Raw genomic sequence first — 15,679 nt, forward strand, 5'->3', positions numbered from 1 at the left:
AGAGACAATAGCAGGGAATCAAGGCCAGCACTGAAGGAGAGAGTCAGGCCACAGTGGCAACTCTTTAAACAAGCACAGATTCCTGTTTCAAGCCCTTGGTGTGGGTCCGTCATTTCAAGTGATGTTTGGGGCTTGGTGGTGGCTCTAGTGGGTAAACAAGTCTGTTCCTGAAGTTGACACTTAGTAACTTCCTTTTTCTTCACCCCTACCACTCCTGACTGGGTTCTTTTGGTTCACTGGTTCACTCAGCATGCGCCAACCCAAGAAGAGCTGACCCTTAGGCTAGCTCATTTCCTCTCCCCCTTAGAAGGTTTAAAGAAACTGATGCTGCCAATATCGTTAGGGACCAAGGAAAATCCAATATTCAGCTTATGACAGAATAGCTCGTACACTGGTATACCCTACACCCAAGCAAAGCAAAGCACATTCTTGAGGGTTTGCATAGTAATGCTTTAAGATGCTCGGCCATCCTGCAGACCACTGAAAGACAACAGAATCCTGTTCATTATCCTCAAAAGGAAGACTCCTTGAAGGAGCAGCTTCTTCAGAGGCAAGTTGCCACACTCCCTTAAAGGAAACAACAAATAGATAGGGAAAATATTAAGTTAAAAAAATAAATAAGAATGAGCTGAACCAGGTTGTAAATACATCCTGCTTCAAACTCCCAGACCATAGTCACAGGACAACCTGTCTTGGCTACACTGGTAACCTTACCCATGTTTACCCAGCTAATTCTGAAGAGGAAAGTCCAGCTAGAAAACAAAATTATGTGGATACAAACCGACATTTGCAGTTTTGAAGTCGATTACAAATACCTGGAAGCAAATCCCAAATGTGAGAGTCTGAGACAGTTTTCCTTCTTGTGCATGAATAATACTCAAAAAAAAAGTGTCTTTGAAAATCAGGACTTTGGGTCTGGCTTACCTCACTCAGGATAGCCTAGGCAGTTTGGATGATCACCTTACTAGACCTGGATGGAGGTGGGTGGTCCCTGGACTTCCCACAGGGCAGGGAACCCTGATGGCTCTTTGGGCTGGCGAGGGAGGGGGACTTGATTGGGGGAAGGTGAGGGAAAGGGGAGGCGGCGGTGGGGAAGAGACAGAAATCTTTAATTAATTAATAAAGAAATAAATAAATTAAAAAAAAGAAAATCAGGACTTTGCTTTTGAGTGATGCACCGACATGATACTCCATATCCCTGAATATGCTGTCTTATGTTGTGCTCATGCTCAGCAAGCCTACGTAGATGATTGATGTGGGATTCTCCTCTGTATCCTGCAAATATGTTTGATCACCATTGGTTAATAAAGAATCCTAAAAAATGCTTCGTCCAACAAACACAGGAAGCAGTTTGGAGAAAACAATGCCCAAATTCCTAAAATTATTTTTTATAGATGTTGCTTTTCATTTTAGTAGGGTTTGTTATAAATGTTTAATGGTCACAGTCAACTTCTAAAAAAAAGGGGGGATATGATATAGAAATAAATACTTGACACTGCTATAGATTTTTCTGTTTTGATACAAATTTAAAGCCAGTTTTGTTATATGTGGATTTCTACTCTTGTTTAAGGTATTACTGTTTATGCCGATCATTTAAAAATGTAATGTATAATTAAGAAATATGGGTTAATAGATAGTCAATTATAATAATCAAACTTGTAGTCAGGTTAGTTAGGTTTTCTAGATATATAGAGATGTATTTCAGTAAGGTAGGTAATCTTCAACCTTTCAAAGCCCTACAGAATATGGTATTTAAAATGTTTTAAGAACTTAGACTTTTCTCAACATTGAGACATGTCTGCTTCTGGAAGCACCAATTACTTCAGAGAGGTTGATGGGTATTGAAACCTGTTAGGGAATTTGCCTTCAATGTGACAAGGCTGGACACTTGGGCAAGAAACTCTTGCCTAAACTGCTTGATGATATGCTGTATAATCTGGACATACAGGACCCATAGAGAAATGACTGCTGAAATTGCATAAAGAAGGTGAGACAGTCCTTCAGGGTTCCTGCTTCATGAAAGAGTCCACCAGACATTCTACAGGACACAACAGAAAGTGACTGCCAAACTGCCAAACAGTCTTTCAGATTCCCTGCTTCATGGAAAAGTCTGCTCAATACTATGGGCCTGTAGGCTGAAGATAGATGGATGCCCCAACATTATAGAAGAACTTTGGATGACTGTCCAGGCAGTGAAATGTCACTGTCAATTCTAGAGTTTTGGAAGTTGCTTACCATGCACTTCCTGTTTACTTAGGTAATATTATATCCTTCTGGAGCTTTTGATAGAATTGAAGACAAATAGTATAGTTTTCCTTAGTTATCATAAAAGATAAGTTAGATATGAAACTTTAGACTCACAAAAATATTGTAACTATAATTCTTGCTTGATACCTGCTTTGTTAGATGTGATTTTGCTATGTTAAAGTTAAAATTTTTTTATTTAGATAGAAAATGGGAAATTTTATTGGATTCCCCTCTGCATGCTGTGAATATGTTTTATTACTATTGGTTAATAAAGATGCTACTTCAGCCTATGGCAGTGCAGAATAAGGCTAGGCAGGAAATCTGAACAGAGCTACAGAGAGTAGGTAGAGTCAGGGAGACGCCATGTAGCTGAAAAAGTGGACAGATGCCAGAACCTTACTCAGTAAACCACAGCCTCATGGCAATGCACAGAATAATAGAAATCAGTTAATTCAAGATGTAAGAGCTAGTTAGAAGTACACCTGAGTGATTGGCCAAGCAGTGTTATAATTAATATAGCTTCTTTGCGATTATTTTGGTCTGGGCAGCTGGGAAATGAACAGGCAGTCTCCCCTTACAAATGAACTTTTGCAGTCAGATGTAATCATGGTGAATTGGAGTTGTGCAACCTTTCCAGACGTGTTAGCCTGCCGTTCCCTTCTGCCAATTTCCTACTTTTATTTTTTTTTTGTCTCAAAATGGTGATGTTACATCCTTTACCAACTCTTTACCAGCATGGTTTTTAAAATATGACTTTTAAGTCAGAAAACACATAAATTGTAACTATAATGTCTAACTAAATATCACAAAGCATAAAATCTCAGCTCATGCACCCCTTCAATAAACCCTTATCAGTATCTCAGAATTCTTCACTGCCCTTGTGTCTGTGGGGGCCAAGAGTGTGTGAGTGCAAATGAGTCCGTAAGCTGTGTATGTAAAAGTGCAAATGAGCAAGAATGAGAGACAGCGTGAATATGTGTGAATGAGTGTTGAAGTGTGTAAGAGTATGTGGGTCAGTGTGAGACTATGAGGGAATATGAAAGCATTTGTGCAAGTATGAAGATGTTAAGTGTAAATATAAGGGTGTGTGAGAGTGTGTGTGCGTGTGTGTATGTGTGTGTGTGTGTGTGTGCATGTTTGTGTATGAGTGCCCATGTTTGAGTGCATATGAGAGAAAGTGTGACCGGAGCTGGAGAGATGGTTCAGTGGTTAAGAGCACTGGCTGCCCTTTCAGAGGTCCTGAGTTCGATTCTTAGCACCCACATGGCAGCTCACAACCATCTGTAGAGAAATCTGATGCCCCCTGTTGGAATGTAGGTGAAGACAGAGCACTCATACATAAAAAATACACAAATAAATAAATTTAATAATTCACATAACAGTAATAATAATAAATAATAAAAATTTAAAACTGTCGATGAGTCAGCCTAGTGAAAAAAAAGTTGACCACTGTTACTGGGGTTCAAGCATAAAATATACACACATATGCCCTCATACATAAAAAGTTAATGCATTTAAAAGTAAGTGTGACTGTGTATGTGTGTCTGTGAGCGTGTCAGTGTGTGAACACGTGACTGTGAGAATGAATGGAAGTTCTTACATGAGTGTGAGTGTGGATTTGTATAAGTGTGTGTTGAGTGTTTTAGGAAGTGTGTTGGTAGGTATGTGGGTATGTGTATATTGGTGGTTGTGAGTGTGAGACTGTGAGACCATGTTAAAATGAGTATAGTTGCATGTATAATCAGGATGGTGTGGGTGTAATGTATGATGGTGTGTGTTTGTGTGTGAGTGTACGAACTGAGTCATCTCCTCAGCCCCTTCAAAATACCTTTGAGTACCATAGCTGAGCTTACCTTTCTTCGGCTCTACCCAGTAATTCTACATGACTACTGTTTAACATATCTGATTCAACAATACTACTGAACATGCCAATAGTTCATGCATTTTGAAAGATTATTCTAAAACATCTAAGATGCTCTGAAGAACCCCAGTAAAAGTGGTTCACTTTCTCTCTTCATTTGTCTGACTCATTGAGAGTTTAAATTTTTTTTATTATTTCTAGTGAGTATGCACGTGCATATGTGCATTCACACAGTTTGCGTGTTTGAATGTGAGTGCACACATGTACTCAAGTCATCAGGCTTTTGTGACAAGCACTTTACCTGCTGGATTGGCTCTCTAGTTCTTCTGTATTTTTAGATCCTGCTATTGAAGTAAGTCAGAATGTACATGAGGAACCCAGATGTAGATGTTTCTTAGCTAAGTGTCCCTGTATAACACTTCAATGGAAAACAGAATATTATCAGCAACCATAATGACCCATTTTTTTCAAACTTGTAGTTATTGACTGATCCAAGGGTAATTATTATTCTTATTTCTAAAACTGTAGACTAATTTGGCCCACTTCTGTATTTGGTAGAAATGGTATACCATTGAATGTCCTTTTTGGTCTAGCTTTTTTTCTTATAATATGTGTTTTATGTGTAGAATGCACACTCTTATTGGTAGTTGGTTTATTATTTGAATTTGTTTGCTGTTTGAATGCACTGTGCTTTATGTAGTCACTTTTCTACAGTTGGGCATTGCCAGTGTGGGACTACGAGATACAAAGACATTTGGTAGAGATAACCATTCTAGGTTTTCCTGATCTGGGGGAGTTTAATGCTGTTTCATAGCAGGTTTATTTTTCATGATACAATTGAGTATTTATGTTTCTTGGCTTTTAAGGTATCTATTTTTATGTCATACCTATTCAAAAATTTGGGCTAGCCGCCTTTTTCTTTGATTTGTGTGAGTTCTTTACACAGACTAATGAGTATTGTTGTAGGAATGAGGGATGATATTCACTAATAGAGATGCAGACATACACATTTATTCACACACTCTGTGTTCTCTTACTAGTCTGTATCTGTACAAACATTTCACTTGTTGGTAAGTTGATGAAGTAGTTAGTTAATTTCATTTTCTCAGTGTTTCCTTTGAGACTGGTGCTTTAGGGACTGAGGAAATTGCTCAGCAGTGCAAGGTCACTACTTCTTGCACAGAGATCCTGATTGGGGTTTCCAGCACCATATATGGTGTCTCACAACTGCCTGTAGCTCAGCTCCAAGGGATCCAATCCTCTCTTCTCACCCACGCACACTTAATATAGACTCACACAATCACACACACACACACACACACACACACATACACATTTTAAAAAAGAGATTGCTGTTTGCTGAAAGTCATGAAGCGCTTTGCTTATGTGACCCTTTAGAAGCTCCATGATCCACTTTTCAAGTTGACTTGGAACAAAAAGAGAATCAATTTGTGTTTGTTGTGGGAGGTAGATGTCAAATGTCATTCTGCCCACATGCATGCATGGATGACACTTACTATTTGGGGAGAGATGGCATATCAGCCCCTGAAGCATAGTGCCCCTCTTATTAAAACTAATGAGTCCTTGTATATGTGATACATACATACTATACTGGCTTGGTTTTGTTAGGCATGATTATGATTATTATTTCTACAAAAAGTCTTAATATCTGATATATAAATACTCTTTATTCACTTGTCTCATTTTCCAGAGTGTTTATAACAATACTTCATGCTTTAATGATTTCCATATAAACTTCAGTGTTGGTATCTAGATCCTTTGTGGATCTCTTCGCTTATCTGTATTCCCTGCATTTATGTTTTGTCAAAATAATTCAGTGGCCTTCTATTGTCAGAGAAAAAGTCCAACTTTCCTTTTTTATTTTTATTAAGCTCTACATTTTTCTCTACTCCCCTCCCTGACTCTCTCCTCCCCTTCAGCCCTCTCCCAAGATAGCCATGTTCCCAATTTACTCAGGAGATCTTGTCTTTTTCTACTCCCCATGTAGATTAGATCCATGTAAGTCTCTCTTAGAGTCCTCATTGTTGTGTAGGTTCTCTGGGATTGTGATTTGTAGGCCGGTTTTCTTTTGCTTTATGTTTAAAAACCACTTATGAGTGAATACATGTAATAATTGTCTTTCTAGGTCTGGGTTACTTCACTCAAAATGATGTTTTCTAGTTTTATCTATTTGCCAGCAAATGTCAAGGTGTTGTTATTTTTTCTACTGTGTAGTACTCCATTGTGTAAATGTACCACATTTTCCTTATCCATTCTTTGTTCGAGGGGCATTTAGGTTGTTTTCAGGTTCTGACCATGACAAACAGTGTTGCTATGAACATAATTGAGCACACGTCCTTGTGGCATAGTTGAGCATCTTTTGGATATATACCAAAAGACAGTATTTCTGGGTCTTGAGGAAGGTCATTTCCTAATTTTCTAAGAAATCATCACACTGATATCCAAAGGGATGGTTCAACATATAAAAATCTGAAACTAAAAAATAAAAGCCCCATGATCATCTCATTAGATGCTGAAAAAGCTTTTGACAAAATACAACATCCCTTCATGATAAAGGTCTTGGAGAGAGCAGGGATACAAGGAACATACCTAAAATAATGAAGGCAATATACAGCAAGTCAACGCCAACATCAAACTAAATGGAGAGAAACTCACAGTGATCCCAATGAAATCAGGAACAAGACAAAGTTGTCCACTCTCTCCATATCTAATCAATATAGTTCTTGAGGTCCTAGCTAGAGTAATAAGTCAACAGAAGGAGATCAAGGGGATAGAAATCGGAAAAAAGTTCAATTTTTTAAAAAGGTGTATATGTATGTGTGTGATACTATATGAGTATTTGGCATCAATGGTATCTGATCTCCCGAGCCTGGAGTTCCAGTGGTTGTGAATTCCAGAAACCAAACCCAAGCCCTCTGCAATAGCTGTAAGTGCTCTTAACTGCTGAACTACCTCTAAAATTTGTAGGCAGCATGAGCATTTATTTTACTTCTATTTGTATGTTTCTTGGATGTTCAGATAGTTGCAATCATAATATACTGATGCATAGCTTGTGAACATTCAGAAATTATACTTTTTGATCTCCAAGCTAAATTTGTTTTTCACTAAAAACAATGCTATTTTTGTCCCTTGACTGACCTCTTCTCATTGCTTACAAACCCTTCTGTTTCCGTGTGCATCCTGTCACGGCCAAATAGCTTATCAGACAGTTGTACACTCATTGCTGTGACTGCCGGCCCTCTTCTTGGGCCCCTCATCCAATTCCCTTATGAGAGTGTACAACTCCTGGCACTGTGAAAATATGTAATCATATGTAAAATATATGACTTAGTTCTTCTTTCCTTGCAGAATCTGAGTTTCTACCCTTAGGATCACGTCTCTGCCCCTCATCTCCACCTTGGAATTGACCTCACTCTCTCAATGCTTTTTCAAACCACGCTGCATAGTCTCTCATTTATGCAAAGTATTCAGATCACTCAACACTGACAGCAGCCTTCAAGCTAAATGGCTCTTTCCCCAGATACTGACCCCTGGAGGTCAGCTTTGTCTGTTTGAGGGAGCTGTTTCTAATCTTGTTTCAAGAATGATGTTATACTAACATCCCTGGGCTTCTGAAGCCCAGATGGAATTTTCTCCTTTGGAAATGACTCCCTCCTTTCAGTCTTCTCATGGGCTTTTCATCTTAGATACACATAACCCAGCCTAAGTCAGCTGCCCTTGCAAAGCAACGTAGGCTGTTGGTACAAGCAAAAGCTCTTCATTAGCTTTGTGGCTTTGAATATTTGTGTATGCGGAGGAGATACTTTAAGCAGTTCATGTCTGTGTGCCCATGTGAATGTATGAACATGAGTGCGGGTGCCTGTGGAGGTCAGAACAGGGTGTCAGAGTTCCAGGAGCTGGAGTTACCAGTGCTTGTGAGCTGCCAAGTATGGATGCTGAGAATTCAACCCGGGGTCCTCTGGAAGAGCAGCAAGTGCTTTTAACCATGGAGTCATTTTTCTGGCCACATCAAGCAATGTGTTTCTTTTTAGATAGAGTCTTGTTATAGAACCTAGGCTGGTCTTACACTCATCCACTTCCTTCCTCCCTCATCCTGTAAGTGACAGCATCACAGGCCTCTCTGCCTTAGTAGTTAGTGTACTTTTGAATGCAAATAAAATGACCAACTTAGTCTCATACTCTTCCCACATCTAAATGGCATCGACGTGCTTAAGTGTCTCTCCAAATCATGCAGGCTATAAATACAGTATTTTATTCGTGCTGGTGGGCTGAACTGAAATCCTACATAGGGGGTGGGGGGAGCTACTTTGAATCAAAGAAAATGTGATTTGATTCTTTCTGTGGGGTCATGTCTATCGGTGTAAGGAAATAACGAATATTCTGTGTCAATCTGAGCATGTACACTGAGGACGCAACACATTGCAACACAGCAAGAAGCAATTGTTTCTTGTTGTCTGACTGGATTCTCCCCCCCCCCCAAAAAAAGTGCTGCATTGGAATGTTTGCTTCGGAATGGTTGTTCTGCTTAAACGAGGAGAGACTTCCAGTTAAAACATTTAATTAGTTCCCAATTTAGACAGCCAGACTGATCAGTCGGGCTGTGTTCTGGAGCCTGAGTTTGTACATTCCTTAGGACTGGTAAATGAGGTTTGCCCAGCGGATGTGGTCGACAGTGAATAGTTTGTCTGCAGTGCACACCAGCGAGCAGGCGTTTCTTCAGTTCCATGGAGCTAGAAAGGGGTTAGGGCAATGTGAGCACTGTAACCGTAGCGCTTTCTGTCTTTCCTCAGCCACGAGTCATGGTGCTTTGGTCTTTAAAAGTCAGAAACCAAGAGAGATACAGGGAACCGAAGTGAGCAGAAGTTAGATTTAGGTTAATAAAAATCATTCTCATTTTCAAGTTAATCATAATGGGGACTATGACCTTAGACATACTGGACAGTCAGGACATGCTTCAGTTAATACTGTGCAGATAAATTGCTATACTAAACTGTAGGTCTTATAGCTCTGAAAATAAAACTCCAGTCTTCAATCAGGCTAAACTTCTGTTTTATTTCCGTCTCATGAGTCAAACCTCCTTCATTTACTTGAACATGATAGGAATCTTTTGCCCAAATGCTATACTGTTGTTAAAAAGTAGTCTGATGAGTTTACAACACTTTTCTAGAGAAGGCTGCCCAAGTCCCTTCAGCCAGGGACTCTAGAGGAAAATGGATACTGGCTAATCCTTTCCATAAGACTCTGTCTCCTTCATAGAACTCCAACTTTCCCTGCCAGTTCTCCAGTCCTGGTATCTTAGGGACTGAAAGTGGTAAACTTTTAGTACCCAAAAGTTTGTAGGTACTGGTGTTGTTCCTGCCATTTCTCACAGCCATATTTTCAGCTTTTCACTATGTCCTCACTCAGTACTCATCACTATAATAATAATATAAGTGTTATTTCTTCCAAAAGACGTCTCTAAAGTTCCAGCTGGGCTAATGGCCTTTCATCCGAGTTCCCTGTATTAGCATGGTCAACACAGTGCCTGATGTAGCTGACTCTATGAACACATAATGTCACAGCCTAGGCATTTATCTTCACTGTGTCTCGGCTTGTGAGAAAGACACACATGAGATAAGGGACTCTCTTGTTTGTATGAGTCATATTTATATTCTCAGAGTCCAGCCAGAACCCTGCACAGAATACAAAAAAAATGTTTAATGACAATATGATAACAGAACTGGTGGGAAGCTTTCTTCTTATCTTGAAAACAGCTAGAGTTGGGCTTTATGCAAGGGGCAATGCAATTGCTTTGAAGTATTTCCCCATGTCAGAATTCCCCATGAAGCTGAAGCCAAGAGTTGACAGATGAAGTTGAGTTGCCGTGGAATGCTGGAGTGTAGCTCTTCAGTCTTTCTGCCTGGGGTCATTCAGCTGGGGAGAGAGAAAGAACTGAGGCCCAAAGGATTTCCTGCTGATAGGTGCAAGTGCTACCTTGAAACCAATTGGTTTCTGACTTAGTGATCTGATAAAGCATCAGAGTGTGGTGAGATTTTCATTGGCTCTGATAAGATCAAATGATGTGGGAGTGTCATATATCAATCTGTTGATTTCATTGGCTGAGCAATAAAGAAACTGCTGGCCCTGATAGGTTAAAAGATAGGTGGGCAGAATAAACAGGATAGGATGCTGGGCGGAAGAGGAAGTGAGGTCAGACTCTGCTCTGCTTCCGGAGAGAGAGCCGACAGCTCGGGAGCAGAGACGCCATGCTCAGCCCTCCCAGGTAGACACAACGATGGATGGAGGCTAGAATCTTCCCGGTAAGCGCACCTTGGGGTGCTTACACACAATATTAGAAATGGGCTAGTCCAGGTGCGAGAATTAGCCTGTAAGGGCTAGAGTTCATGGGCCAAGCAGTTCTTAAATGAATACAGTTTGTGTGTTGTTATTTCGGGCATGAGCTAGCCAAGTGGCTGGGGTGTTGGGGACGCAGCCCCGCCACCGCTCTTATTTCAACAATCAAAGATCTATGGGAAAGAATCAGAACAAAAATCAAAAGTAAAAAGGCCATTCATTGAAAGGTATTTCCTTTGCTGAGTCCATGATTCTAGCGCATATAAAAAAATGCAAGGAAGATTAGAAAAAATACACAAAGACTAAGTGGTTAAATAACTACTTATTAAGTGATGGTTTTAATTTTGTAAAATAAGCCATGTGAGTTTTAAAATTTTAATTAATTAAAATATAGTTATATCGTTCCTTCTCCTCTGTCCTATCTCTTCCGTGATCCCTCTCAAATTCATGATCTCTTCTTCTTTTACTGTTGTTGGTACATATGTGTATAAGAATACATATATAAGTATAACTGACTGAGTCTGTTCTTTGTCACCCTCATGTGTATTTTAGAGATGTAGAAGGACTAGAAACAAGGGCTGGCCACTTGGTATTGAATAACCAATCAGAAAGCCTCATCTCTGGGGAGGACTAATTCTCCCTCTCTAGGTAGCTGCTAATTGTTCATAGCTGTTTATTGGAGGATGAAGCCCTGTGAGATTTTCCCCATTGACCTTGCAATGTCAACTGATGCAAGAATTAAGTAGATTTTGTTTAGGCAGCCACACTGTTGTGATTTCATTGGTGTAGCTCTCATGTCATAGCTAGAAGGTGCCATCTCACAGCAGACTTGCCGTTTCTCTGGACCTTAAAATTACTCCTCTGTACTCCCTCTTCCACATTCCCTGAAACTTAGGTGCAGAAGTTGTCTTGTATGTATATTCACTGAGGCTGAACATCCCACAGTTAGGCTTTTTTTTTTTTTTTTTTTTTTTTTTTTGCATTTTGACTAGTTAGGACTTCTGTAATTGTCTGCTGCTGAAAATATAAAAATTTAAAAGGTTTTTTTTTGATGAGAAGTGAAAGCCATGGTTAATCTGTAGGCAAGAAGACAAGTATTTAGACTGCAGTTATACTGGTTTAGGAAGGTGGCAAAAGTAGGTCCAACTGTATGATCAATACATAACCTCACTAGCTACATGTAGTAGGCTTGGTTGATAACAGCATGAATGATTTCTTTCCTGTTAAATGGGCCTTGAATCCAATTAGACAGTTGGTGGTTACTGCCAAGATGTAAGCAGCACTATTGCACCTTCAAGGAGATCTTGCCATTTTGGTCATTGTGGTTCACGGGCATCACGGTTGGGTAGGAGTGGAGGTTGCTTTCCTCCTTTAGCAGCTTGCATACCTGTTCCAAGTACTAGAAAAGCTAGCTCTTAGGGAGGGAGTTTTAGAGACATTTGGAACTCACATCTCCCAAGTCCAACATTAGTGATGTCTTCAATAAAACACTTACCTTCAACCTCAGGGAGGCAACAGCCATAGGCTATGTTGTTTTGAGAATCTCTTGGACCACCCTGGTCAAAAGGAGGTTTTAACTGGAATGAATACTCCAGCTGAGAGTAAAAGATAACATTCTTCAGAATCTTCTTGAGGTATTTTAGCCACTGTTTCAGAAATTAAATGAATGAAAATGAGAAGGTTTTATCTAAGAGAACCTCATACCTCTGAAAATGCATACATATATTTTCAAGTTCTTTGGAAATGTGCTTCTTTGTTCTCAGTCATTCTGTCAAACAGTAAGAATTTTGTTCTTTGGATTTTAGTATCACTCTTATCAGATATCCAAAAGAGCCTGGAATTTTTTTTTCACAGACAAGAATTGTGGTGGGGGAGAGGAACTGTTAAATCCAAAAGCAAAGTAGTCTGCAAAGAGGCAAAGCACAGACACTTCTGAAGAGTAAGCTTACAGGAAAGCCTAGAACATGAGAAGGTTAAGTCAGTAAGGGTACGTGTTACAGGTCACATGAGGGGCTGCTTGTCGGGGTTTCTGTCCTGCCCAGTTCCCGCAGCCATTTAGCCCCCAAAGAAAACCACACAGAGGTATCCATAAGATTATAAACTTGTTTTAAATAAACGCTGATTGGCCAGAATACAGACAATTCTCCCGCACCACTGGCCTTCTACTGTGTAGGAGAAAGGACCAAGCTGTTTGTCACATTCTAGCTATCTTGATTTTCTAGTGCTTGTGATGGGTGTCACTAATCTGAAACAGGCAATCTTGGGTTTCTTCCTTCCATGGGAAGCACACTTATTCAGGAAGTAGGAATCTCCTTTCAGAAGCTAGAAGATAGATATATAACTATCCAGGTCTACTTGAGCCACACAGAAAAAAAAAAAAAAGATTTGCTGGAGTCAGTAATTGCAAGCTTCAAAGAACCTGCTAAATCACAGAATTATACCATGAATCCCTAGTTGTGAATCATGCTTCAATAATTTGCACTCACATTATATTTTAATGTATACAAGCTCAAAAATAAAACATGCAAATAGAATATTAATTGACCTCCAATAACTTGCATTATTTTCTTAGGTTAATATTATGATAAATTTATTCTAATACACTTACCTACTGTTCACACAAAATTGAAGAGGTGATTGCATATTGTCCATTCCTTTTGAGAAATGAACATAGTTTCAAAAACTTATGTAAAATATACAATTTAAATGTATATATAGTAAAAGTAAACACATTACCTTCCCTCATCTTGGTAAACATTGCTAATGTTATGTTTAAATTATAAACTTTTTAAAGAACACAAGCAAAAAATGATGTTTTAAAATTTTACTAAGTTTAGCAATGTCTCAAGGTGGGAGCTTTGTTTACTTTCATCATAATTTCACTTTCTCTTTAATTGTATCACTGGTACCCAAAGCTTTAGCTGTTGTTCGGGTAATAATAGAATCACTTCAATGCATTTTTGAGATGATGTCTAGGAAAAAGAGAAGCTAGTTGAGTCTTACCAGTAACAACAACAACAACAAGATAAAATAGATAAAATTCATTGCCTTACCAAGCGTCTAGTGGTATCTATACTTGGCCTGTTGTTTGTTCCCTATCTGGGATGAGTAGGTTTTTTGTTGATGTCTCCCCAGAAATAGTGTCACACAATCCTACCAGACGGCTAGACTGAAGCTTAGACAGGGACAACACGCAGACGGTCTATTTCTTTGAGCTCAGTGTACATTCTTGCTTATTACCTAAAGGAACTGACTTAAGCATCATGCATGGAGCAAGAACACAAATAGACCTCGCAGAGCAAAAGAAATGGAGACTGCAGTTCAGGGAGACAGATATCTAGAGAGGAAGGACAGTGATTTGACAGAAGGACCTTAGTCTTTTTACAAGGGATCCTTTGAGCTGCTTCTGAATATTAAGTCGTGTACAGGAAAACCCCACAAGTGTGGGTAGAGAACAAGCAGATGGCAGGGCAGCTGCAAGCTGGTCAACTCTTGGAGCTCACATACAGTTCGTTGTGGTTCATCCTTAAGTCTCCAAAGCAAGCACAGCCAGCTAGTGTAGCCCTGCCTTCAAAGGTCTTCTGTTAATAGCCACCATGGGTCACTTCTCCAGGCTAAAGACTGTGTTCTAAGCTCTTGAAAATGACAACAACCTTCTTTGTATCTGTGCCATCTAAGCTCACCCCGCCTCTCCCCTTTGAGTCTTAATGAGGAAAAGTAAAGATGGCAAGCTGAGCTGGGTTTCCTGGTCAACCCTACACTTGCTTAAAGGATCTGGGAAAAGGCAAACTCCCGAGGTTTTGTTTATACTTGGATCTACAGGACGATGTGAGCACCTCCCCCAAGCTTGTCTAATCCTGGCCCTTGCTGAGAGCCACGTGCAGGGTTATCCAACTGGGGAGAATAAACAACCACTCAAGGCCTCTGGCTTTCTGTGTGTGTGAGTCACGGAGGGGTGCCTGTTGGAGTGTTAAGAAAGATAAACACATGGCAGCTCGCTAAAGCTTGTTTCTGGAAGCTTCACAGGAGAGAACACATAGCCATTGTTCAATGCCTGTAAAGTGTTATGCGTCTGGACTGGGCAGTGCGTGCTTAGCAAAGACTGTTCTTGATGGATCAGAAACAGAAAATGCCTGTAATTAAACTGAAGTAAACTAGGGGTGACAGGATGTTTGGGGGGGGTGGCTGAAAAGACAGAGAGGACTGAGAGCGAGGAAATGGGTCAATATCAAGGAGGTGCCACATTCAATTAAATCAGAAACTCTCATAAGAAAGGAAAACAACACTGAAGAAAATTTCTCCTGCCATATAATGTGGGATTCCCCTCTGTATTCTGTGATTACCATTAATGAATAAAGAAACTGCTTTGGGCCTATAACAGGGCAGAACTTAGCTAGGTGGGGAAAACTAAACTGAATACTGGGAGGAAGAAGGCGGAGTCAAGAAGAAGCCATGGAGGTGCCACTGGAGACAGACACGCTGAAACTTTGCTGGTAGGCCATGATCTTGTGGTGATGCACAGATTAATAGAGATGGGTTAAATTAAGATGTAAGAGTTAGCCAATAAGAGCCTAGAGCTAATGGGCCAAGTAGTAATTTAAATAATATGGTATTATTTCTGGAGTCTGGGCAGCCAGGAAACAAACAAGTGGCCTCCCTACATCAGCTATAATCTTAATCATATCCAAGAAACAGAAAATATTGGTTGAGGGCAAACATGACTATATTCTCATGCATCCATGCCTACCTTGATAGGAAAGATAATATATAGAGTTATGCAACAGTTCTCAGTCTGCTGAGCACTATAAAAGCATTTTTTTCTATGGAGGCTTGCTCATGCCTTGAGCCTTTTGGATTCTGCGCATTTATCACAACACTTAAGAAATAATGTAGACCTTCATCCGACTTTACATGAAATGAAGAACAGTGACAGCCATTGACTGGGCATATTAAAAATACATGACAAATAATCACACACTGAAGAACTTGTGGGTCCCCTCCCTATGGATTTAATATTCAGCACCAACTCTCTTTAGACCAGCACTGTTCAAGCTTCAGGGTAATGTCTGTCACATACCCTGTGCCCCAGAAAGAAAAGCAATGTGTCTGCATCACTGCCGCTATTGAAGAGACAAACTGCTTTAGAGTGGAGACAGGATTTGACCGGCCTTAGGGAAGAGACGAAAAAAAATGTGTCCAGTGACTTCAGATTCCTCC

The sequence above is a fragment of the Alexandromys fortis genome, unplaced genomic scaffold (assembly GCF_014885135.2).
Source record: "Alexandromys fortis isolate MF-2015 unplaced genomic scaffold, M_Fortis_MF-2015_v1.1 scaffold_354, whole genome shotgun sequence".
NCBI lineage: Eukaryota > Metazoa > Chordata > Mammalia > Rodentia > Cricetidae > Alexandromys > Alexandromys fortis.